The following is a 26,868-nucleotide window of genomic DNA, read 5'->3' as shown; positions in this document are numbered from 1 at the left end:
ATCGATTTATGTAGCATTGTATTTTACATCGGATCTGCCGACTATCTGAATGATTAAATTATTAAATTGTTAGACTCTTTTATTCGATTAAAATTTGTTCTAAGGCATCACCCTAAGATATAGAACTTTTCCGAACAAGTATGTTTAGATAACTAAAACGAATAGTTACGATATACAACTCTGCCTCAACTGCTTACGTCAGGACGCAAATCATTTTTCTACAACAACAACAACCAAAAGTGAGAATTATTGCTAAAATACCAAAAAACACCAATTTGTAAAAAATTATGTTATTAGCACTTTAGTGCCACTGCTCAAAGATAAACTCGACGTTCCTTATAATTAGTAGATAGAAACCGCTTTTGACATCCGATGCAGTTTTAATTGTTCACATTGACCTGCCATAGAAGACAATCAAAATTTCAAACTATCTTTCGATTATTAAAATTATGGTCATACACATATCTGTACATATTATATAATATACATATATATGTATGTATGTATATAAGAACAACTAATTGCCATATAATAGCTGAAGTTTTTTCTAGTATTAATCTGTCGTCTGGTTATTTGCATACAACCTTCGCCTTTATAAGCGCATTTTTCCCACAGCCTTTTTGTTGTTGTACAGAAATCAATATATTTATAATGCTGTATCTATATGTACAAACATGTGTGCACTTGTTATAATCACATACAACTTGACTTCAAACGTGATTTTTTCAAGTTTTTCAAGTAATCTACCGAACACGCCCGTAAAAAAATAAAATATATATAAGAACAACAACATGTAGTAAGAAATAAAAAACAAATTATCAATTCGAATGACGCCAAGCCAAAGCTGAGCTAAATATACGCGCACACGTAGAGTACTTGCCACTGTCACAAATAACCTACAAAAAGAATTAAGCGATTAGAAGACGAATAATGTGGAATTTATGATGAGGTACTTAGCTATTTATTATATAGGTATCATTTTGAGCATTTAAATGAGACTGTGGTGGGAAAAAACACAGCAACAATTAAAAATAAATTTTAAAAGCGAATTCTGTTAATTCGAAATTAAAATTAAGAGAAATCAAGAAAAAACCCTTTAAAATAAAGAAGTTTCCATACAAGAACCTGATTGATCGTTCAGTTTAAATAGCAGCTATTTGCTATAGTGACTCGATCTGAACCATTCGAAATTTGCACCGTTATTTTGAAAAATATGTTAGATTAATAAGTTAATTAATTCAAAAACTTTGTAAGCAAAATTAAAAATTTAGAAAAAATCAAAAATATTTAAATAAAATAAAAACACTAAAAAAAATTATAATAATACATACATAACCGATTATCTAAAACCTATTAGCATATATTGTGTTAGCAAAAAAATTAAATAAAAATTGGAAAATTAGAAAAAAATTATTATAATATATATAAATATTTTTTCAAAATATTAACTTAAAATTTTTTCTAATATTTTCCAATTTTTATTTAAATTTTAAAATAGTACTTAGCAAATGTAAAAGAATAAATAAAAGTTACGATTATTTTTGAATAAATTAAATTAAATAAGCTCTAAAGTTAATTTTAAATAAAAAAAGTAAAAATGAAGAAATTTGTCATATAATTTATTTTAAAATTAAAAAAATAATTTTTTTTATTTAGAAAACATCTTTAACAATGGTTAAAAAAATGAAATATTTATTGATAATTAAAAAAAAAATAACTTTCATAATAAATTAAAAGAGTTTGATAAATTTACAATTAAAACAATGTTGATTTTTAATTTTTATTCTCACCTCATAATTACGTGCATTATTGTGTTTTCTTTTTTTTATCTGCGTCCAGCAATAATTGAGTTATTAAAGTAAACCTAAATTAAACCTGATATTAAATATTTATATATGAGCTGATAATTATGCAACGTAGCAAGTGATTGCACTAAACGCTCATGAATTCGATGCGTCATTTACAAGCAATATGATTTTTTTATTAAGACATTTACATTATATGCACTTTGTGTTTGTTTGTATGTGTTTGTGTATGTATATTAATGAGTTATTATATAGACATATCTCACAAATAAAAGCGATCGCTTGTTGTAATATAAAAACTTACAAACAAACAAACATGCATACATGCATTACATATACACACACCTACATGCATGCATATATGTATTTATACATTTGTAAATACTTGTACATAATAAAATCTTGGCATTGTTACAAAGTGTGAATATACATAACTCAGCACTACTCGCAATGAATTAAAAAATTCTTCGACACTTACATACATACATATACAGCAACAATCATTCCTTAAGCACATACACATACATATGTATATATACATGCAAAATATTACAGGTATTGTACAACCAACTGCGCACACGTAGTAAGTATTTCAATTACCACGTAAAATTACTGCGGATCAACGCTGCATTTTAAGTAGCCACTATGCAAGGTACAGAGCAAAATTGAGCAATAACAACAAAAGCACATAATAATAAAAACTCAAGTATACTTAATCCAGCAATGTTATGTTTTTTTCAGTAATTGCTGTTGTTGTTGTTTGTGCTGGTTGTGTATGCACTTATTTTCATATTTATACTCACTCACGCACATACACACACAATCACAAACGTAGGCATTTAAGAAGTTTATTAAACATTAGTTTAATATATGCGCGGGTGTACGCGTTCTTTTTGTTGCCATTGTTGTTGTTATTTTCACTTCATTTATTATGCAGCTTGATTCGACTGACACGCTCAGCAAGTACTGTATAGCGTTCAATAGACAATGTGGCGACGCGTTGCTGCTTGACTTGAAGTATTGATGTATGTTCGTGATTGTTGTTGGTAGAATGTTTTATAGAACAACAAATTGTGTGAGATTTTAAAATTTATACTGTAACCGCTGTAAACCGCATTTTAATTTTTCCCAGTCGCTATGAAATGCAACAAACTTCTCAGGTATACTTTTTCAGTTTGTAAGCTTTTGAATTTTATTTACCCAGATAGGCAGCAACCTTAAAAATCTTAACCTCAAAGGAAACTTTAGCCTATAGCGTGCACAGCAATGAGAAGCTTTTATTTATTTTAAATTTTATAATAATTTTTCTTCAAAAAGTTGGCAACTCATATAAAACTTATCAGGTCACTCTCATTTCCATAAATTTGAAGACTATTTATTCACTAAAGAATTATTTATGAAAAATAATTTTCTTTTGACGTACAAACAATAAGGCATGTTCTTAAACATACAATTATATACTAATACTATGTACATATATCATATAATTACTGTTATTATCAATATATCAGGTTGCTGTATGAAATTAGAAATAATAGCATGTTAAGTATTATCGGGTCAAAAGTAAATATTGGTAGGTAAATGTCAGAGGTTAGAAGTAAAAAAATTAAACTTTATATGCCTTATATAATATTTAATATCTAAAATATTGTACAACAACGGTAGTCGTATCTGAAGTTATAAATATTTTTCATATACATATATGAGAGTAAAAATCCATACATACAATATATTCCCACAATAAGCTTTTCTCTAGCTCTCTATTTATTAAAATTTTAATTCCAACTTAAAATTGTTGTTGCTGTTATTTTTTGGATTTTTATTTGAGTTGCCGTCTTACAGGAATAGAAAAGTCAATTTCATGTCTCTAATCCCCAAACATAAAATTGGGTTATTAGTCGACAAACAACCTTTACAAACAAAACCAAATGCTGACTTTTGTTCGCTCTGTACTCTCACTCTCTCTACCGATTCCAGTCGACACACAGTGGCGCCACTAAATAACAGTGCTTTCCCCACTGCACGATAGTTTACTCTTTCAATTGTTTAGCTGTTAGTTACTGATGCTATGGATATACAACTGCACCAGCTTCACTCTTCACTTTCCGAGTCTTCTCAATCTCTATGTAGAAGGCAAAATGACTTGGCCACTGCTATGACCCATAATAAAATATTTATAATATTTGTGTATTCCAATGTTGGTTGGCAAAAGCTTTCGAACATAGACATAGTTTCGTATCCTTGCAGGGCTATAATTGTTATTCGTTGCCTACTTTTAGGCTGTTAGCATGCCTGTGAAGTGAAATTTTACTCTTCAACCGCCTAAGGGTGTACCTCTGCATGCCTGCCTCAGTTTATTTAAATATTTTAAAAGAATTTAATTATAACGTGCCTGGTTGACTTACCATTAGAATACTGAGTCAGTAGTTTCTGTACGTTTTTTGTTTTTGTGCTCCAATTCAAGCTCGAATATCATACCTTTTACTCATGAATTCTCTACTTATTTGCTTTGTGGTTTTGCTAAGTTGGTTTAGAAAGTTATTCAAATTATCCACTATCAATTTGGCATTTCTCTTTAAACAATTTTTAATTAGTGGTCAGATTTGAGGACAAGCAACCGTCGTTGTTTGGTGGGTCGACTTTAGGGCGTTTGCATGTTAGAAGTATAATTTTCGGCTTGCAAAGGGAAAAACACGATTCGTTGAGGTTTTGAATTCATATATATGTGTGTGTAAGAATAATTTATGAGAAAAATAATTAAAATAATACAATGGTAGAAATAAATACGATTTCATTGATATGTCATTGAACGTAGCTTCATTCATATTTAATAGATTTTTATAATGAAATTATAGTACGTACGGATGTTGACATTAATAGAAAATAATTTGTGGATTTACTTCGGCATACTCAGGAAAATATATTACAACTTTATATTTTCACCATTTACTTGATTCCAGTGAGACTTTTCAACCGTAAAAAATTGATCTCCATATCTTCTAATATAATATAAAGACATCAAAATTAATATTACATTTCGTAAATGCTCTCAAAGTGCTTATAATTGAAATTTAGTAGAAATATTTTTGATTGTTCTCAGTAAAAGAGAATCTTAGATGCTTAAGCGATATAATCCTGTTCATGTTCTTATGTGCTTTCAGAACCTAGTCTCATTAATAAACAAGAAGGAGAAAATATTGTCTGTAAGCTTAGCAGGGAGAAAGCTATTAACAAAAGTAACAACAAATAATTAATCATGCAACGAAGTAGATTCAGAAACCATCAATTATTTGTAGCATATGTCTAATGAATTTAATAATACACCTAAGTTCCATCTAAAACAATATTCAAATTAAACCTTACTTACCAATTATAATTAATTGTAAGCACACTAATAAAAATTAACTAATTGTCAATTACTACTTATTTGCTATTAAATTAATAGTCAATTTAGAAAATTAATTACGAATACGAAAACACAATAAGCTAATTGTCAATCACTTACTTATCAGTGAAATAGTTTCCAATTGAAAAAAGAATTACAAACGTTCGAAGTCATAATAAAGTATCGTCAATTATTACATAATCGTCAATAAACTAAATGCTTATTAAGAAAGTTAATTGAGAACGTACGAAATCACAATTAACTAATTGCCAATTAATGCTCAATTAGCACTTAATTAATTGCTAATTAAGTAAATTTAATACAAACAATTGCCAGTTAATACTCAATCGTCTTTAAGTTTGTGTTTATAATAAATTCGCACGCTACTCTATGAAATATGTTCAATGGTAGAATGCCGGAGAAAGCATATTTTATAACTAAAAGAAAACAAATGGCTGAAAATCTTGAAAAAAAATTTATGGAAAAAGCTTTTGAAGGTTATCTTTTGAAAATGTGAATTATTTATTTCGAAAATATTATATAACGAGCCAAAATTAAGAAACTTGAATATGTGATTATTGCGTGAAAATTATACAGTTACGTTGTTGTCTTTTTAAGAATGTGCCCTTGAGCATTAAATAATTACTAACTTTTCATTATACAAAATTTTATGGCAGGGAATATTAGTGTCTATACTAAAGTTTTATATAAAATTTATTATAAATTAAAATTACTAGTTTTGAAAGCTGAATTTACAACTTAATTTGCGGAGATAATTGAGTTAATTAAACGTTTAGAGTTGATTTCAGTTCCTTTTTTCATTTCATCATAGACCTTGAATATATTTATGGTAACTTGTGTTTGACTTTTAAATATTTTAAAAATAACAAACAATATAAGCCATTAAGAATAAATAAACAGATATCCTTTTTTATGAGCGTTAGTTGTCATAGTTGTCAAAAACATAACTCACTATATTCAGCTTTCTTTTCAATTTACGGGAGAAAGCGATTAGTTAGTATATTTTGTAAAGAGAGTTTATAAATATCTGAGTCTATTTCATTTATACCAGTTGTTTGTTCGACCCGCCACTCTCCAAAGTTTCTCGAATCGGCATTGATTAAATTGAAACAATTTGTTCCATTTTCAAAAGAGTTTTTTTTTAAAAACATTTGATAACGTTTGGAATTCCCGGGAAACGACATATGTTATTTTGTTGTCAATTTAAAAATATTGGTTTATCACTAAGTCAATCCGACTGTTTATACTCGATTACATGTCTACAGAATTAACACACAAACTGAATACTCTTGCACTATTGATATTTTTGTTGTTAAAATATTCGAAGCTTTTAGATTTTTCCGTTAATTTTATTATTTCGTTCTTTTTACTGCATTTAACTTTTGATTTTCAATAAAGGTCGTAAATTTTCATAGAACCTATAAGATTCGCCGTCGTGCTGTCTGTGCTGCTGTGCAGCACAAGTGTTATCTTCTAAATTTGTAAATGTTTGTATGTGCCCATCTATATATATTGATCGTAAAAGCCCACTTCAACTCCATTCTACACATTGTTACTCAGTTTGTACTGTTTAGTCGCTTGCTTCGTCTATAATTTATTTTATATTTATTATTTTAGCATATATTTTAAACTCGTTTTGTTTGCGTTTTTCGTTTTTATTCTGGCATTCCAATTTGAATTTAAATCAGTCTTTTACTATTATACTATATTCAGCATTATATAAATGCGTTGTTTAATATATTTGTGTTTTTTTTTATTAAATTAACAAACTAAAGCGTATTGTTCTGTTATCTGATATAATATTGAAATATGTGAACGTATTTATAGAAAGAAGTTTTTAAAACAAAAAAAAATATTGTTACTACTCAAATGTGGTCAGAATAATTTATACAGTGTTTCATTTTTCATTTTAAGCATTTGCGATTTTATTTGAGGTTTTATAGACCAATCTACCATTTAAATCAGGTAAATTCCACTAATTTTAATTTTTATCTCACCACAGCTTCATTAAACCATAAAGCTTCATTCAACATTTTTGTACGTTTTAAGTTAGGTTCAAACTTCTGAGATTAACATATGCATTTACGCTTTCATATAGCTGTAGCAAAGTAGAAGAATCCAATGAATGTAAATTCCTTATCTTAACAGTAGAAATACGCTATTTAATTTATATATACTTTTAATTTAACTGATTTTTTGGTGCAGCTTTTCGGAAACTGTCACACATTACAGATAAGCTTTGAAATTTATTATACGTAAAACATATACCCTATTATTCAAGACTCTTCTTCGGTCAGTATGAGTTTTCCGATATTTCGGCTAAAATTGTAGCATAAACGTGTTCTTTTTATCAATGGATTAGCTTAACCAAAATTGAGAAAAAAATATGGTGATGAATATTTTGTGATGTAGGCACTTAATTATGCAAAGATCGAAGTTTTTGTAAAAAGCGGTGGGTAGATTTTTCAAAATTTTTCACGGGTATTTGTCTATTTTCCCTTTGATTTTGTCAATATTTTTACTGATAATACTAAACTGTAGATCAAGAACAACTTTTGATTGGAAAGTTCATTGAAACGGGTTCAGATTTAAGGAAAAAAGCGAAATGAAATCTTTTAAGTTTAAAGTTTATAGTTCATATGATATCCAGCACGTATCTTTTATATATACAGATATACTTTTCCTTCATTATCTATCCGTTTACATAGTCCATCATTTTGGATCTATCTCGCATCCAATTATGCTTATTTTCCATTATTTCTTTAGTTTGTTGATATATTGGTTTCCGGTTGCACTAATATCAGCAGTTGTTTACTATATGCCATAATTGCGATGAAAAATCATTGCTTTTTGTTAGTTCGTCGCTTCGGAATGAGATTTTCTCAGAGTTGTATTCGATTTCAGGAGTTGTTAGGTTAGTTTCTTAAAAAGCTTTTGTATCTATGATTGCCTTAAGAGACGAATATTTCGTTCAGTGTTACATACGAAACATTTTTAAAACATTTTCTTAGATACAACTCTACTAAATCTCTTCTTTTTCTTAAATTTCCGACTACCCTAAACACCTTAGATTCATTGAAACTGCTTATCGAGTAACAGTGAGGTCGAAGTGGGTTTAGTGTGCCTTTATATTCCATCAAGTGCGCATATTAGTATTGGTTTACAATCAATTAATATTTTTTTCTGGTACTCAAAAATGGCTTCTCTAATTACCTTAGAGATCTCTTTCTTAAACTAATACCGCATTTAAAAGCCGAATAAAAAATGAATGTTTGAGCCCGAAGCTTCCAAATATCTTCGAACATACTGCTTCTAACCTCACTTTTTCGAAACTTTCTAAAATTTTCTTTTCTACCGCATTAATGTGGGTATATTCAAAAATTGCCAATACTTGTGCACTTTTCTTGGGGGGAATGAAGAAATGATAAACAATAGAACTTATTATACATAAAGCTTCAATTATTAAGGCTTTTAAATATTCCATATATTAGGGATTGGTATTTCTCTGAAGAAGAAGTAGATCTCTTGAAAAATTTATTTGCAAAAATTTACAAACATCATACGAAAAATTCCCGGTCACGGTAAATTAAAGTGTTAAATAAAATTATCCAACCCCGGAGCCATACCCTAATCTCAAAAAAATGTATTACTTTAGCAGTGATGCTTCGCAAATTTAGTATTGATTATTTCTAGCTGCAAATAGTCACACTTCCAACTGCCTTTTTACGCAATTTTACACACTTGAAGCCAAACCTGACGTGCAGAATTTCGGATTAAAGCATTAAATTCCAAGCTGACAAGAAGAAAAGTTAGTTAAAGCAAAGCCATGAGTTGGCTATTCTTCGCACAAATGTACTTCTGAAGTCATTAAAGAAGAGCCTAAAAGCTCATACATGTTTCTACTATATACTAGAAAGCATTTAGAACACTGGATATGTTTGAATGTATATATGTATGTATATGTATGGCTTTATGTGTATGACGCAGCACAAAATGCATGCTAATGTTGCAGCACAGGCGACAGCGCCACAAAAGTGCTGCCAAATAAGAAACTATTTTTACTTCTACAGAAACCAATTAATTTTGAATGTCAAGGAAATATGAGTAAGGACATTGGGGATTTGTCAGAAAGAGATATATGTGTATGCATACATATATTTGTATATACTTGTATTTATTTATACTTAGTTAGATATTTGTGCAAATTGTGTAGGAGTTGGTCACGAAATACCTTCACCCATACTTAAATTACTTCATATTACGACTTCAACATACATATACCTAATATTTAATTACAGCTTTCCCTCATTTATATTTTTGTCAAACATTTTCACACCTGCATATTAGCAAATATTATATGTATTCGTTGTAACTAAATATTTGTTGCCATAACGAAGAAAAAAATATATAATGAAGGTACGAAATTATTCATACTGCAAATGAGTAAGGTAAATATTTAATTAACAACGCTGTGACAGTCCGTTCCACACACCTACACACACACACACATATATACATATATACAAACAGAAGAACATCTCCTAATGGCGTCTCATGTGCCTACTCTTAGTATTCCTCTGTAGTTACTTTAAGGCGCTGTAGGGCTGCGCAGCAATTTATTTATTGACTACACCAAAGTCTGCTAAGTACACTTGTATACATTGGTATTTACTAACATATATACATATTAACGTATTTACGAGGTTGTTAATTTGTCTACAAACGCATGACTTCACTTAACTTTTCTTCCTCGTACAAACTTTTGCTTGTAACGGAAAAGTCAGCGTGCGTTGCAGTGTTTTGCTCTCTTCACAGTTTATGTTTGTGTTGAAAGCCACACTCACACATACATATGCACATATGTAAATATTATTATATTTCATGTGTACTCATAACTGTAACGGTCTTTAATGAGCTGACTTCATACGTGGTTGGCTAATCGAATTACGGACGGAGCTGTATTTATGCCGAGGGACTGAATCTAAGAGTAAAAAGAAACAATTACTAAATATATGCATTGTATACGTGTATATACTTTTATATTTATATTATATTATTATAAAAAAAATTATATGTATATACATATATTTACTATAAAAAAAAGTACCAAAAATTAAAAGAATATTTTTAGTAAAAAATTTTGTTTGATTCCTCAAGTCGGCAACCTTATTTACGCAACAGGTTTTTGCTTTTAAATTCAGTAGAGACGAGAATTCTATCGTCAGTAACTTATAGGTCGCTTTCATTGAAAACTCTTCTGTCTTAAAGCAAAGACTTCAGTGTAGTTTCTGATTTTCCCGTAGCAGTGGATAGACAAAGTTTTATTTCTTATAGATCACCTCTATTCCTTTGTTTCTTGGTCCAACATGGTGAAAATAGCTTTCACTAACAATGAATATAGACTTCTGGACCTTCAGAATCTTAAGATTACGAAGAATATTCAAATCTGACGATAAACTCGCACAATTGTATTAACGGCAAGCTCTAAATTTTCTAACTCAGATTGAGTTAAAATTGCCAATAACCAGAAGTACCATGCCTACAAATTTAAAAATTGTGATCTCTTCAGACTTAAAGGGCAAAAGTTACTTTCTTTTCCATTTATACTCTTATTCATGTATACTGCTGACTACATTTAATTCATAAGTAAATTGATTTAACTTACATGCTTAAGCATTTGTAAGTTTACACTACAAATATGCATAAATATTTACATTCGTCGCCGTCACTTCCCTTCTTTACCAGTTTTGCGACTGCAACTACAAGCCGCCCTTTCAAATTGTGTAAGTTTCTTTCTTTTCCCTTTCGTATTTGTTTTATGAGGTGAAAGAAAAATACTCAAAACATGTTTTATTACCACACTAAAGTGCAAACTAACGGGGTAAATATACACACACATTCATATTTACAAATATTGTGAGGAAGATGTGTGCGTAGGGTACACAAAAGGGCGCTGTTGCCCCAGGTTTGTATAGGTGGGTGCTAAGGGTGTTGGAAAGTACAAAGAAATTCTGTAGCGGAACAAAGAAATACAAATACGGATACGGATACGAACTATTTGCTTTGCTTTAATTTGACTGCACATTTGTTAGGGGTATATGTAGGGTATTTGTTGATGCACGAGTATTCATCGTACTTTTGAGTGTGATGTTTAGAAATAATATTTTTGTTTGAATACTATAATTGCTAAAAAAAACTATTTTTAGAGACCTAACTTTAGGCGCAGGGGAAGCATATACTCTACCAATTTGGCCTACCGTAATTAATCATCGTAGTAATACTTAACTGTGAACTGTGTTAACTGTGATAGCAATTTTTATATTAGCTTGATTTTTTCACCAAAGAGATATAATGGATTTGTACTAAAATTTATATATTAAAATATTCAGTAAATATATTTAGGAGGGGTATTTTCAGAATATACAAAAAAAAAATATAATGGTAAGTTCAGATTACGATAGTAACTCAAATTTATTAATATTTTTATACTCTCGCAACCTGTTGCTACAGAGTATAATAGTTTTGTTCACCTAACGGTTGTTTGTATCACCTAAAATTAATCGAGTTAGATATAGGGTTATATATATATAAATGATCAGGATGAAGAGACGAGTTGAAATCCGGGTGACTGTCTGTCCGTCCGTCCGTCTGTCCGTCCGTCCGTCCGTCTGTCCGTCCGTCCGTCCGTCTGTCCGTCCGTCCGTCCGTGCAAGCTCTAACTTGAGTAAAAATTGAGATATCTTTATGAAACTTGGTAGACATGTTTCATGGTACCGTGAGACGGTTGGTATTGCAGATGGGCGTAATCGGACCACTGCCACGCCCACAAAACGCCATTAATCAAAAACAAATAACTTGCCATAACTAAGCTCCGCAATAAGATACAAGACTGTTATTTGGTACACAATATCACATTAGGGAGGAGCATCTGCAGTTAAAAATTTTTTTTAAAAAGTGGGCGTGGTCCCGCCTCTAATAGGTTTAATGCGCATATCTCCTAACCCGCTAATGCTATAATAACAAAATTCACTGGAAGCAAATGTTTTTAGCATTTCTATTGACGGTGTGAAAATAGTTGAAATCGGGTGGTAACTCCGCCCACTCCCCATATAACGGTACTGTTAAAAACTACTAAAAGCGCGATAAATCCAGCACTAAACACGCCAGAGACATTAAATTTTATCTCTGAGATGGTATAAGATGACTTTATAGGAACCGCGTTCAAAATTGGACAGTGGGCGTGGCACAGCCCACTTTTAGGTGAAACCCCATATCTTGAGATCTGCTTAACCGATTTCAACCAAATTCGGTGCGTAACGTTCTTTTCATGTTTCTATGTCATAGTGCGAAAATGGGCGAAATCGGACTACAACCACGCCTACTTCCCATATAACACCATTTTAAATTCCATCTGATTCTTTCACTTTCCACTATGCAAATCAGGTAACAATGATTATATCGGGGTAAAACTTTGCGTGAATAATGCAATTAAAGTATGCCACCTTGCGGCCAAAAATTGTCTAAATCGAACCAAAACTGTTCAAACCCCTAAGTACTAAATATGTGGACCCCAGTGCCTATAGTTGACCTTCTACCGAAAATATCAGTCAATCCACAAAGAAATCTCAAACGAGTATACCATTTGACTTTGCGAGAGTATATAATGTTCGGTTACATCCGAACTTAGCCCTTCCTTACTTGTTTAGTTTAACTTTAAACACCAAAAATAATTGAATATATGTAGTACAAAAAACATTCCTTGAACTCACATTACCCTTGACGCTCAAACACGGTTTATATTTTACGGAACTATTTCTTTAACTCTCGATATTTGTTATAAATACGCGACTCTGTTTTGTTACAAAATTTTGATATACATAGAAACACCTTCAATAAGATATACAAATAATAATAAAAACTCAAATAAGAGTACTGAAAATTTTAAACTCGTGTTAATCGCGTAATATAAACGTACCTTCCTGTACATATGTTTTGCATCAAAAACTCGAATTTGGTGGCCATGAAACCATACTTTCAAACATTGTGTTTATCTAAGCATTTTCTTAACTCTTTTTAAGCTACACTTTATTTTTCACTGTTTTTCAAAATATTCTCAATTAAGATCTATACACTTTTGTATGCGTTTCAACCAATTTTCGAAGAACTTTTGCCTCTCTCTGATTGAGGTATCTTCAAAACATGCGTTCTAAATCCATCAACCGCCTCCTCAGGTGTCAGCAATGACCTCTAAGTTTATTTTTTACGTACGGGAATGAAAAGAAGTCATTCGGTCCCATGTCAGGACTATATGGCAAATGACTTATCAAATCGATTTTTTAGAGTCGATTTAATCGATAGAGTCGACTGCTGTTTACTTTCGGGCTCATACGCGTAAATCCACGATTCATTACCAGTCACGATGTCATAAACGTAGTTCGAAGCACCGCTATCATATTTTTTTAATCGACACGAGCATTTTCTAAGCGATTGACAAAATGTTTGGGGTCCTAGGTGTACAAAATTTTTTTAAGTCAAATGTTTTTGCAATATTAAATGTATGTTGGTCCCACTAATGCTTATAGTTGTCTTTATCTCACAGTAGACCACATGACGATCTTTCAATATCAGTTTGTGTGCAGTATCAATAGTTTCCGGGACAACAACTGTTCATCTATGCACTGTTGCTGAGTTAATTCATCTTGACAGCTGCAAAAAATGAGAGCGCGAAAATGTTCGCGATTTAATTCCATTTTTTGGCAGAGATGAATATTTTAACAACAATATTAAACTTTATGATAAAATTGTGACAACAGGGTTGCCAAATCCCGAAATATTAAAGACAACCTACGTATTCTACTTTAAGCAGGCCACTTATACACTTTTTGACAGTTGCGCTTACCATAGACTCAAAACATAAAACTCGAGTTTATGGCGCTTGGTAAATAATCCATTGTGGAAATATCAGCAAAACTGTATTTATAAAATATTTGCATTTGAAATCGGGGTGTTTGACTCGAGTTTACCAAAAGACCTATAAAACTGCTATAAACCCAACGTGTTTGTTAAACTCTGTTTTCTTCGTCAATAACTCAGTTGCTCTACAAGCATAACTAAAATAGGCAGCGTATAACGGTTATTTACAATACTATGCAGCTAACTTACTGTATCATTTCTGAAACTAAGTGTGTACTATTTTTTTTTTTTTCTTTTGTCTGTTTATATGTATGTGTGTATGTGTGTGATTAATAAAGCAATTTCAGTTGGTCTTTTCCACTTACGCAAATCATTTAGTGAGAAAATGACGCGTCACCGCCTTCAGCGTAGTCACCTGCCTTGACTGTGCTAATGTTGTTGCTTTTTAGTGCTGCTCACACTTTACACCCTGTTTTTCCAACAATTTTTTGACTAACTTGCTCTTCACCGAAAATTTTCGCAAATATTTACCAAGGCATTGCGTGTAGTGCTTCAACGCGACTGCAGCGCCTAATATTTAACTGCTAAGGCAATTATGTACTTAAGTATACATATATGTCAGTATATATATATGTACTAAGTAGGCATACATTAGAGTGGTGAAAACAAAATCTATTTTCGTGCTTTACATCGCGCTAAAAATATTAAAGGTTAAAGTTTAATTATTTTAGGGCATATTTTTGTTTATACATTATTTTCAAACTCGACAAAAAATTTTGTGTAATACTTTTTATAATTTTTAAACGTTGGGATTTACGAATAAAATTATTTGAGACAATTTTTTTTGTAGCTAATTAAATTTCCTACTAATTAAAGAGACGAGACAGTTTTGTTTTCAAATAGTAGATACTGAGATATGCGTATTTCCTTCCAATAATAAAAAAAAAAAAATAAAAAACTGTGAGGTGGAGGACCTTAACATTAATATTTACAACCCATGCTTGGAGGGAATGTCTACCAACCAATTTTTCAGCGTATAAAGTGAAAATAAAGAATATATTTTTTGACCCACCTTAGTATACATGTATGTATGTAGTTTTGTAAATATATAATCCATATTAATTTTTCGCCATCGCTACATGTGCTGCTCCTTCTGACTGTTGTTGTTGTTGCTGCCAGCTTACTCATAATCCCCCACAAAATCCACCTCATTCATAGTTAAGCTTAGCGCTTTCTGTGCCTCAACAGCAACATGATTTCGGTAATTTTTTCACACACACATTACAATATTTCCATGCCATAACATTTTTGCGCTCTATTAGCAAACATATGCGCCTATAAGCAGTACAAACACACATACAGTACAAACAAATATTCTTGATTTCCGTGTGGATATATGTATTTGTGTGCGTGCTTATGTCAGATGTGCAAACAATTATCGTTGTAGCGTTAATTAATGCTGCGTGTTTATGTGGCCAAATTAATTTCTCGCGTTCAAAGCTCATTGCTTATTTGCTAAGCTGCGTTCACGCATAACGCTTGAGTTTACATATATACAATATACATACATATGTATATTAAATTATTGCTCACAATAAATATTTCACTGTGTAATTTTCGGTTTTTTTTTCGGTCTATCGCACTCAACTGCTTTTTGGCGACTTCAGTATTGTGTTGTAAACCTTTAACCTGCTTATTAACTAAATTAAGTTTTACTAAAACATATAATAAAGTTTTCAATTCATTTAGCCCGTTAAATTTGTTGTGATTTATGGCTATGGAGTGTTAAATATTTGAGGTCAATATTTTCATTAAATGGACAATGGGTTAACCGGTGTGAGAGATACATAAATAATTGATGGATACAGTGGTGAGCTAGAAAAGTGGACTAGTTGATTACCAAGAAATAATTATTCAAGAAAGAAAATTATAAATACTTTGAAAATGATGTTAACTGACAGCCACAGCGAGAGCTGCCAGAGCTCAAAAAACAGCTGTATGCTATAGTAATTCGATATCGACGGTTCCGACAAATGTGCAGATTCTGAGGAGAAAAGAGTGATATCACAAAAACTGAGTCATTAGTACGCATATATCCAGATGGATAGACAGATGGGCATGGCTAGTACCACAAAAAACGACGCTCTTCAGTCCATTTATTGCTCCTAAATATGTATTCGCAGCAATAACTACCGAGGTCAGGGAATTTTCTAATAGTTTGGCATTTAACTTTGCGTGCTCAAATGTCGTCTACATAAGTAGTACAATTGATTTTCTCAGACTACAAGCATATCAATGGATCACTCTATACATCTTAAATCGAATTTTTAATATATATATAAAGCTTAAAGCATAGCTGTATTCACAATGATGCTTATCCAGCTATCTGTTATGAGAACAAACCCGCGCAGAATGTTTTCAAGTTTGTGTTATGAGGTGGAGTCCAAGTTTGCACTCCTTAATCCGCACAGACAAGTTTGATAAGCTCTATGGAGGAGGGTTATCAGACAGTCTGTCTCTTACAGATTGAGGAAAGCTCAATTTTGAGAAAAGCTGTGAGTTCAGCTTCTCAGATCCGACTGTCGAGGAAACGGATTTTAAAATTATTTGGGGAATATTTTCTGTTGTTACAATAACGACAATTTTTCTGAGAACGCATATCAGATTGCAATGTACCGATATCACCAGATCACTGATCCTCGATTCAGACACCTAACTCTAACTAAAATTACTACAAGTAGTAAATTAGTATATCATAGACGCATGGGAAATGTTGACGAAAATTTCGACAATTTGAGGAATGGTGAAAAAGTGCTTGCATTGATTAAACATAAATAAAGTTCTTTTACCTACAAACCTATGCATACGCAGAGGCTTTTATGCATTTTCGTAAATATGTACATGTGTGCATTAGTATATTTGCTGTGGTGCATGTGTGTTGACTTAACCCAAATAATTTTTCAGCCAAGCAAACATTAAATAAACAAACTAGCAAACAAATCAGCTCGACAGAAAATCAATACACACACAAAACCATCGACATCGATACGCCAGCATAGGTCTGCTACATAAATATGTGTTGCAAGTAGACAAAGTTGCTGTTGTTGTTGCAGACGGCAGTGTCGTGTCAGCGATGTGGCATGTTGCAGGCAAATGCAAGCATGTTTTCAGCGATTTTCGCAAGAGCTTTTTGTAGTGAGTTCATTTTGAAATTACTTGTATAGGGGGCAAATAAATATTTGAGTTCTCATCGACGTACACTCATGTCAGTGATTAATATTCTAAAGGAAAAATAATGAAAAAATTGTTTAAAAATTATTTTAAACAAAAAAAGTCTTTTTAGAGTTTATTTTGATAACCGTAATGCTTCACTTTTCTTTTTTTATGCTACTTAGCCATAATTTCATTCGTAGGCTGCAAAAGACCTGTAATTCTCAACAGGTTTATATAATTCTATCACTGGTCTTCAAATATTTTTAAGGATCATTATTTTCAAAGAATTTTCTACTTAAATATATATTTATAAATAAGTTAAACCCTATCACGTGGTCGGTCATGTTTTAAAGTCTCTTGGCTTGAAAGCTTCAAAACTTAATCTAGTCTAGTTTTTATTGTAAATTACATTTTTGTTGTGATATTAGGTGGAATAGGACCGTAAAGACATGATTTTTTAATTTTAAAATACCAGATTTTACAAAATAAAAAATCAGATATACATATCGTTCATATATGTAATATACTAACCGGTTTATATGACATTGTGCTGAAGATTCGATGCTGCGCTCTCCTTGACTATCCTTTTGTCTAACTTAAGCCAAATTTACTACTGTTTTAAGTGTGTTGAGCTGTTGACCTCAAAAAGGGTTAACTTACACCGTGAGTTTTACTTTGTTTGGTTTAATATAGATATACGAGTAGATCTTCGAAATTTCTAAATAAAAAAGGGTTATATTTAAATATTTAGAAAGAACGAAGCAACAATTTTAGAAGTAGTTTTAATCCGAGTTTGAAATTTTTTGCATAGCCAGTAATACGGCTAGTTGATCTGAATAAAAGAATTCCAAATAAATATGATCAAATGATATGCATTAAAGAACGTATGTGCTTATTTGTGCATACCGTCATACCCATATCACCTCAATACTTGTATATGGAATCTGACGCAGCACATCCCCAACTCTAAATTTTTATTATCAACATTTATACATGTGTCTATGTATTGGTATATGTATGTATGTAGGTTCATGAACTTTTCCATAATTTCTTTACCTTCTCTCCACCCTCCCATTGTGTCTAAATTTATAACTGTGTTAGCGTATTTATTGGACATCAAAAATAATACCAGCTGACGTATTCGCTCACCTTGTTTACGATCCCACATCAGCAATTGTGATGCGTGCCACTGCAATACGCAATACACGCACCGTCATTACGCCTCAAAAGTGGGTTGAGCAAATATTCACTTTGCTGTCTGGCAGTTCGACCACTCAGCACATACGCATATGTATGTAAATATATATATATATATATATATATATATATATGTGTATGTATATTGATACACATACATATATAATATGTAAATATGTGACTGCGCGGCTGTATAAATACTAACGTCATGGGGCAGCCAGACTAATCAGCACCAGCTAACTGTCTAATGGCTATCTCGTCAAACTCTAGTACTACACATAGCTGATATTTAAAGCGTCTGCGTAGCTATCATGCCGCAGCTCATTACTGATGTGTGCCCGCTTCTAATTTGCTTGTCTCGCATACTTTTTCATGTATTGATTACACGTTTTTCCAATTTCACATAAATTTGTATGTAGTGGTGTATATTTATGTACATAGGTATATGCTTTCATGCTACAAGTATTATCCGTCATTTAGGCTTCACTTTTTGTGTGATTTTGGTGTTGTTGTTGTTTTACCATTTTTGTTGTTGTCGATTTTGGCATTACTTCGTTGTGTTTTTTGTTTCTGTTGTTGTATATTTTGGTTCATTATTGTTGTTGTATTGCGGTTTGTTGTTATTGCTTACTCATATTGTTGTAATTGTGTTTGTTATCGTTGTTACTTTACGTCGTTGTTGATACGTTGTCATGTTGTTGTAATTGTGTATATTGATGTTGTTGTTATTTTTCAGCGTTATTGTTGTTGTTGGCTTTACATGATTTATTGCCCGAGCCCTTTTATCTAATGTGTACTTAACAGCCAACTAATTATCCAACAACAACAACTACTCATACATATTTTCGGAGCTTATTAGCTTTATTCGGCGGCACATTCTACGACACACGCTTCGGCAAGCATGTTTGTATGTATGTATGTGTCATTCACATCCAGAGCCAATACTCTGCACTTTGCTCCAATAAAATATTTGCGCCGACTTCCTCTCTAGTGGCGGTCTAAGCGCTCCGCACACATCTCCATTTTATCATCAGTCGGAAGCGTAGCCAGCGATGCAACTATTTTTGTTGCCTTAACTAAACCAAACTCAATCACTCTGTTGACCGCAGACTTATTGGCGTTTGCACTAGGCAGCGTTTTATTATTGTTGGTGCAGGGAGTTTTCGTCGAGATTTCCATGCATTACTGATGAGCTAATTTCATTTCATATTTAAATAATTAACTAATTCTAGTCCGAAATTGCTAGGTATGCCTGTGCTCTCTCTCTTCTATCGGCTAGCAAAATAAAGCGCACACTCGTCTGCCACAACGAGTCTGACCCCAATTTAAATGAAGTGCCGGTATTTACAATTAAATGGCGTTTGTTTTCGTCTGTGAAAACATATGGAGCTGGAAAATGGACCGCAGAAAGTGGCTTTCGCTAGTCTGGCGGCGTGGTGGGGGAGCAAGTGCCGGTTTGTTTTAATTACATTGGTAAATATTTGCAATCTTAACTAGCATGACAATAATGCTTAGTTAAAATGCATTATGAGTGATAAAAAAAGAGATATATTCATTTGTGTGGATAATAATGATAATGATAATGAGACAGCAATTTGTTTCTGCTTGTAGCTACTCATTTTGAATATTTCCGCTTAGAATGATTTTCGTAGGTTTTTAGTAGTGTTTAGGGATTTTGTGCCTATTATCGAAAATATGAAGAAATTTTGTTTATTCTTTATTCAAACTTTTTCAAATCTTAAATACTTTTACATTTTTCTATGACGAATTGGCAGGGAAAACTAAATGATATTTTCAATTAAGATATACACTGTGTGTGTTTTTTAGAGTTCTGTGAGAACCACTCGTGATCCAACTGAAAGTTGCATTAGGTTTCATTAGGTTTTGAATATGGAAAGTCTCAAACAGTTTTTGTAATTGTAGTGTAGAAAAGTAATTTTTAACCAATTTCTTATAAGGGTTAAAATGTACGCGCATAATTATTTATTATATCACTAATTCTCATTTAAGCTTCACAAAGCTGAACTATGCAGTTCAAAGTTAAATTAAAACCAAAAGTAATACTTGTAGTGTTAATTGGACTTGCTGTATTTTTATGACACTTAAAAGCACAGGCCATAGTTGTAAAGGACAAACTTGACAGTTTTTGTGCCTCTATGTCAATTAATATAATTGTTTATCGATCATCGAATCTTATGAAGAATATTTTTTAACGCTCCTCTCAAATGGAATTTGATTTAATGTAAATTTCCTGTTGCCCTTTAAAAATAACTTTTACTTATAGATGCTAACGTTAAGCTTGTACAGATTGTATTTATATTATATATACAAGTATTTGTATTATAGCCATACCAAATAACTGTTTTGGGATTTCCAACGTTTTTTTTTTCTTGAACAGCCAGAAATGTGAGAGTCTGGTTGTGATGCACTTTTCTTGGGCACTGTGATAACAAGAAAAACTATACAAAAACCAAAAATATGTGGTTGGTAATTTGGAGATATGGTCTGCGGTATCTGAGCATGCTGGGCAAACCCAAATTGGTCTCGGAACTTTAATAAGTAGAGGTTTTTAACTTATCATTTCGATATTAAGTATGATGCTACGTCTATACACTTTTGTGGAGATAAAATAATTATTTTGGTTTTTGTAATGTAAATTCACTAATTAATTGCCAACTGCTTGCCATGACCTTCCTAATTGCATATATTACCACTATTTCTCTTTTACATTCTTTTATTGCGCCCATTTGCCTTTCGCTAACAGTATTTATATTTTAATTTATTTCCAATGCGCCTAAAATTTTGTCCAACTATTTGCGCCGGATGGCTAATTTACATTTTAATGCGCCACGAATTTTGTTTACCCCCGCAATATAAACACCAGAACATGGGCTAAAACAGATCTATTGATGCGTATAGCTATGTAGGTATTGCACATACAATTGTCAATTGAACAAATATGCCGTTAGTGGCATTGTTTACAGTTGCAAATGGTCAAATAGGCGAGTAAGTAAACAAACAAGCCTAAACTAAAAGCATTTGAAAGCAGGTGAAAATGCAGTTAAAAAGCTTCAAAGGTCTGCTAATGAAACTACAACAAAACAAAACAAAGTTAGAAACGCATGTGTTAATGCAAGGGGCCTTCAAAAGCATGCCGAAATAGAATACTATACATTTTTGTTGTTGTTATTATAAGTATATATCTATGTAGGAATATGTATGTAGAAGTGTTTGCTTGTGTTTGCCTAATTGAAACGCCTTTGAAATTGCATTTGTTCGGCACTTCTCTTTAACATTATGCAATTTCGCTTGAATAATTTAGTTGGCATTAGAAAACTGTATTGCATAGTTGAATTTCTATTATGTTTAATGAAGACTTTCTAAAATATCTCTAAGATTTGCGCTTTATTTTCAAGACGCTTAATGCATTGTAAATTTATGACGCCTGCGTTGCATTTGAAATTTGCTTCGAAGCACTTATAATTAAATATCCTAAATATTTCTTTGCATTATAAATACATTTGTGTGTATATTTTACTATTATTTTTAATTTTATCTCAAAGCAAATCCCTTAAACACTGCGGCTGGCATTACATTTGGCAGCAAGAGATGCAAACCTGTCTTTAGCGCTTTCGCCGCTTCATTACCGCTCACACTTCATTAGCAGAGAGCCATAAATTAGTAATGCTTTATTTACGACTTTGTGGATTTAAATTATACAAAACTGGTTGTTTTAAACGCCTGTCAAAACCTGCAATCTTTGCATTTGTTTTCTATGCAAATTGCGCACAAACGAAATTCATAAGCAGCTGGCTTAGATTTACTTGCAGGCTTTAGTCAGGTTATATACATATGTACGTATTTATTTTGTGAGTAATTTGCATTGACAGTTAGCTGCTTATTACAGTTTGCAAAATTAATTTGATTTTTTAATCTTATCGTTTTGTTTTGCTTTCTTAGGTGAAGTCATCGCAGGTAGCGAGTTTCGATGAGCTCATTTCGTAGCCCAAGTGTAATAAAAAGATGCCTTTTTTTCGATATTTGAAATTTATGTGTTATTGTTTTTGATTCAAAAAATTCATAATTTATTCTGAAAATGGTTTTTGAAAAATAATATTTTTGCATTTCGTACAAGCGTCAAAAAAATACTTAGCTCATCTGAAATTTCGGAAAGTTAACATTTAACAACACTGTTAACACTTTGGCTGTCTATTGTCATTATATCAATGTTTTTTTGTTCATTTAAGTTTGAGAATCTAACCATACAATGAGCTTTTCAATGATTCTTGGCTACTGTTTTTCGAAAAGCATTTTACAAGAGCCCGTTCCCAATAGCACTGTTTTCTCATTTAGCAAATATAATATATATTTTATTTCAGCCTTACTCTTACTTCTTATACGAGATTTAAAAAAGATATCGAAATTACCAGAAGACTTAGCCGTTATGTACATAAAATATTTTGAAAAAAATCCATGAGAAGGTTTCAGTGGACTTCTCTTAAAAAGCGTCCAATTGTTCAGTTTCATTTAAACTAAAGTTTAATTGTAGAAGTTTATTATATTATCCATTTCCTTGGTGTCTGACTACTCTGCGAACCTGCATCACTATTTTTGTTTGTCTTTAGGACGTTAATGTTCGCTTAACTTCCACAATTAGACTTATAAGAGAATATACCTAACTAAACCGAAAAGTGCACCCATTTACTGGACGCCCCACCTCTGGTGCTCAGTTTGAAAGTTCAAACATTCGTGCCCATTTAAATTTTTATCAAAATCGCACCTGGTTCCTGGCACCTTGATAATCGGTGCTTTATTCAGCAGTCATTCTCTAAAGCTGAATAAGGACTTTAGTACTTAAAACGCTTAGTATGGAGTTCCTGCATTAAAAATACGACGTTCAAAACGCTTAGAGTAAGAAATAATATTTTTATTCAGCCTGTCATTCTTTTAAGCTGAATAGGCGCTGGATAAAGGTAGCGATACGCTTACATAAAAAATTCTGTATATCGACGCGTCGTATTAGAATGTGACTAGAACAGGAATTGATAGCGTCTATGACTTGGTAGAGTCTTTAGTTTTAGCGTATAGTCCTTAAATGAACACTTCAGGTGCAATTTAATAAAAATCTATTACAAATATTTACATACAATGTTTCAATACCATGTGAGATAATTTTTTCTATACCTGTCCAGTTCTCTAGTGGTCCAATAAGCAATCAATTTATTTTCGTCTTGGAACTCCCAATACATAATATACCATCCGAAAGCCTCCAAAAGCTCTAGCCATGCATCTTTCCAATATTGTGTATGCTAGTTGAAGTTGGTTGGGGTTGAGGCACTTAAAGGAAGCATCCGTTTTCGGAGAATAAAAAAAAAGAAAATATACTGACTATTTCAAAAATTATCATATTTATAATCACATCATTACATATTGATTAAAAATTTGGACTTTTCATATAAAAAATATTAATTAAAACATATTTTCATTCCTCTTACAGTTCTTCTGATTTGCAGTCACGTTGAAAAATTGGTGGTAAGTGCTTCATGTACTTGTAAGCATATACATACATATAAATTCTTCGTGTAATAATTTTGAGCCACGTCTGTGTGGCAAGTTAAGTCAATCGTTGCGTAAAGTTAAAAAAGCAATTAGCGACAAAACAACATAAGCAAAAGAATTAAAAAATAAAAATAAAAACCTTCACACGTCACAAAAAACCATGGCAGCGAATATTGCAACAAAACCTACGCTTGTGCAACATGGCATTTACTTGCACATTTAAATCAAGAACATATATGTTTGTATGTAAATGTTTGTCTTACACTCACCACACTTGCCACATGCCGCTACCAAACTGTCAATGTGACACATACTTGATATGTGGTCACGCCGGAAATTTTGCTTATTGCTACGACCTACCAAAAGCGGCACCGCCACATGCATATTTCCTTTGCTTTGGGGCAAGAACCCAAAGGCATATGCTAAAACTATGCACAAAGCAAAAACACAATGAAATTTGCATGAAAAAGCGGCAGCACATGGTTTTTTGTTATTTAGTGTTGTTTGCTTCTTTGTTGCACATGTTGCACATTCTGCTAACAGGTTGCAAATCATTGCAAATGCATTTTTCCAACGCAGCAAATTTGTTGTCTTAGCAGCAGGTGACAGCAGACTGGAATTGGACTGTTGAAGTTTAAATATGTGTACATATATATACAAAAATATACACAGTAAAAAGCATGGGCGTAGCTTGAGGAGGCGCTTGATGGCTTTTATAATGTTTTTTGATATGTTGTAGTTTTCGGCAGTACTCTTTATGTAAAACTTATATCAAGTAACAAAATCGACTGCATAACCTTAAAGTAACTTATGAAAATAATAATTTGAGAGTAAAGTATTTTTCCTGTTTAGCAAGGAAGTTTAGTCGAGCGCCTCTAAAGAAACTTGACAAAATTCTAATTTCGGAATCTCGTTTAGTGAAACGTGGTCAAAATCTTTATCACTTTGCCTTTCTAATACAAAACTTATCTCTTTTGAAGCCAGCAACATGCTGCAACCAGCAAAAAGTTTAATCTACTTCTCATCATATTTGCGCTGAAGATAATGGTCTGCATATATTCCTTTCCATCTCTCGAACATCTCAAAACACTTTTCATCGAATATTCCTGAGAAATTTTGTACACACAAATTTTGTCTCACACTGTATTCACTAATACAATATTTGACTTAAACGGTCATAAAATGGAGTTCCGCTTTACCTTGCTTTATAAGAAGGTATTAAAGTTCATAACTAGATGGCGCTGTCGTCCAGATTTTGATATTGAACCATTCGATAAATACAAGCATTATCTTAAATTTGAAGTCCAAGATCATGAAATAAGCCTTCTCAATACTGACGGAACTCAGCTAAAGGGGATCTTAAATGCATATGCTGCTTACACAAGTAATTTCTCACTTTCAAACTCGGTTTAACAGTCCGTAGCTGGATGCTACTATAGTCTCATGTTACATTGAAACATATTATATAATATAAGTGAGCCTTGACTGAAGATTATAATCAATACATTTTCCGAATCAACATCGTATCCTCCTACTTAAATATACACTTCTTTCTGATGATTGCAGATTTCTATTCGCAAAATAGATGAGTAAAGAGCATTGCAAAAACAGGGGGCCAATTCTTCGAGAGTAAATCAGAGTCCTTAAACCATCTGTTTCGATAGATACAATAGATAGAGAGCATTTGAGTGAGTGATAAAGATAAAACAAATAAATATAGAGGCAGTGAAATAGAGATGAACAAAGAGACAAAGCAATAAGGAAGTAAGGGAGAGATAGTGAGGAAAAGAAATGGACTTATCATATGCAAATGAGTTTGTGGGTTGATATTTAAATGATTTTTGCAGCTACTCCCTCAGCCCAAGAGCTGCTCAAAATACTGCGTTCTTTTTTTTTTCTAATATACCTGTCGGTATCCATTAAATGGTAAGCGAAAATGTTTTTCTTTTTTTAGAAATTTCAAGTTTACCCCTCTCTACCACCTCTCTTTTTGTTTGAAACTTTAACTAGTGCCTGTGTGTGGTATTCAGCGCTGCAGTTAGCCACCTTGCCGGCTTGTGTAACGGCGACATGCATGGCGCACAGGTGCTCAAAGGCCCGACGGACTTGAAAGCCCAAACAAAGACACACATATCGCTGGCTGGCACGCATATCGCTTTGAGTTTTACCCATTTCATTCTTTTGACGTTTTACACTGAATGGACATTAAGGCAACAAACTGCAGGCCAACTGACGGCCTGATTGTGCGATTGGCACGCCAAAAGTGGCAGCAACAACAAAATCAAATAAAAAACTCGCTTGCGATCAGCAAGTGGGCATGGCAACTAATGACATTTGTGGCAGCACACATAACAGACCGATTACAAGTGGCTGAGCGCAGGTTTAACTGCAATTACATATTATATAATATATTTATTTGTATATATGTGTGTGCGTTAATAAATATGTACATTTCAAGCTATGTGGCATGCCTTGCCGCATTTATCGCGCAACTATGCAACATCAATATCTACTTATAAATATATCTACGCTTGACAGCAAATATCTGCTGGACATTCCAAAGCGAAAAAGAAACAGAAACAAGTCCGCGCGTCTGACAATAAAATGCCAAAGATATGAGTTTCCGCGTGCAAGATATGCATCTCTCATTTCAAGCCAGCGCATAACCAACTTGTCGCAACACGGCCAGCTCACACCTGTACGCTAAATGCCTCTACAGTGTCGGAGTTGCAGCGCGCTGTGGCCATAATGTCTGCGCACAAATAAACATAAATG

General features: G+C 32.4%; 1 protein-coding gene across 12 annotated transcripts in view; it reads left to right on the top strand.

Moving 5' to 3' along the window:
- Positions 1–26,868, top strand: part of LOC106621805 (leucine-rich repeat neuronal protein 2) — a 164,672-nt gene that overhangs the window by 12,471 nt on the left and 125,333 nt on the right. For 10 of the 12 annotated variants that reach the window (XM_036360582.2, XM_036360578.2, XM_036360581.2 and 7 more), the window contains exon 3: positions 24,032–24,063. The exons of the other annotated variants lie outside the window; for them this stretch is intronic. The gene's annotated coding sequence lies outside the window, so the exon portion shown is untranslated. The remainder of the gene's footprint in view (positions 1–24,031; positions 24,064–26,868) is intronic. 12 annotated transcript variants of the gene reach the window in all.

This window comes from Bactrocera oleae, chromosome 6 (genome assembly GCF_042242935.1).
Source record: "Bactrocera oleae isolate idBacOlea1 chromosome 6, idBacOlea1, whole genome shotgun sequence".
In the NCBI taxonomy this organism is placed as follows: Eukaryota; Metazoa; Arthropoda; class Insecta; order Diptera; family Tephritidae; genus Bactrocera; species Bactrocera oleae.
This window is presented reverse-complemented; position numbering and strand designations above follow the sequence as displayed.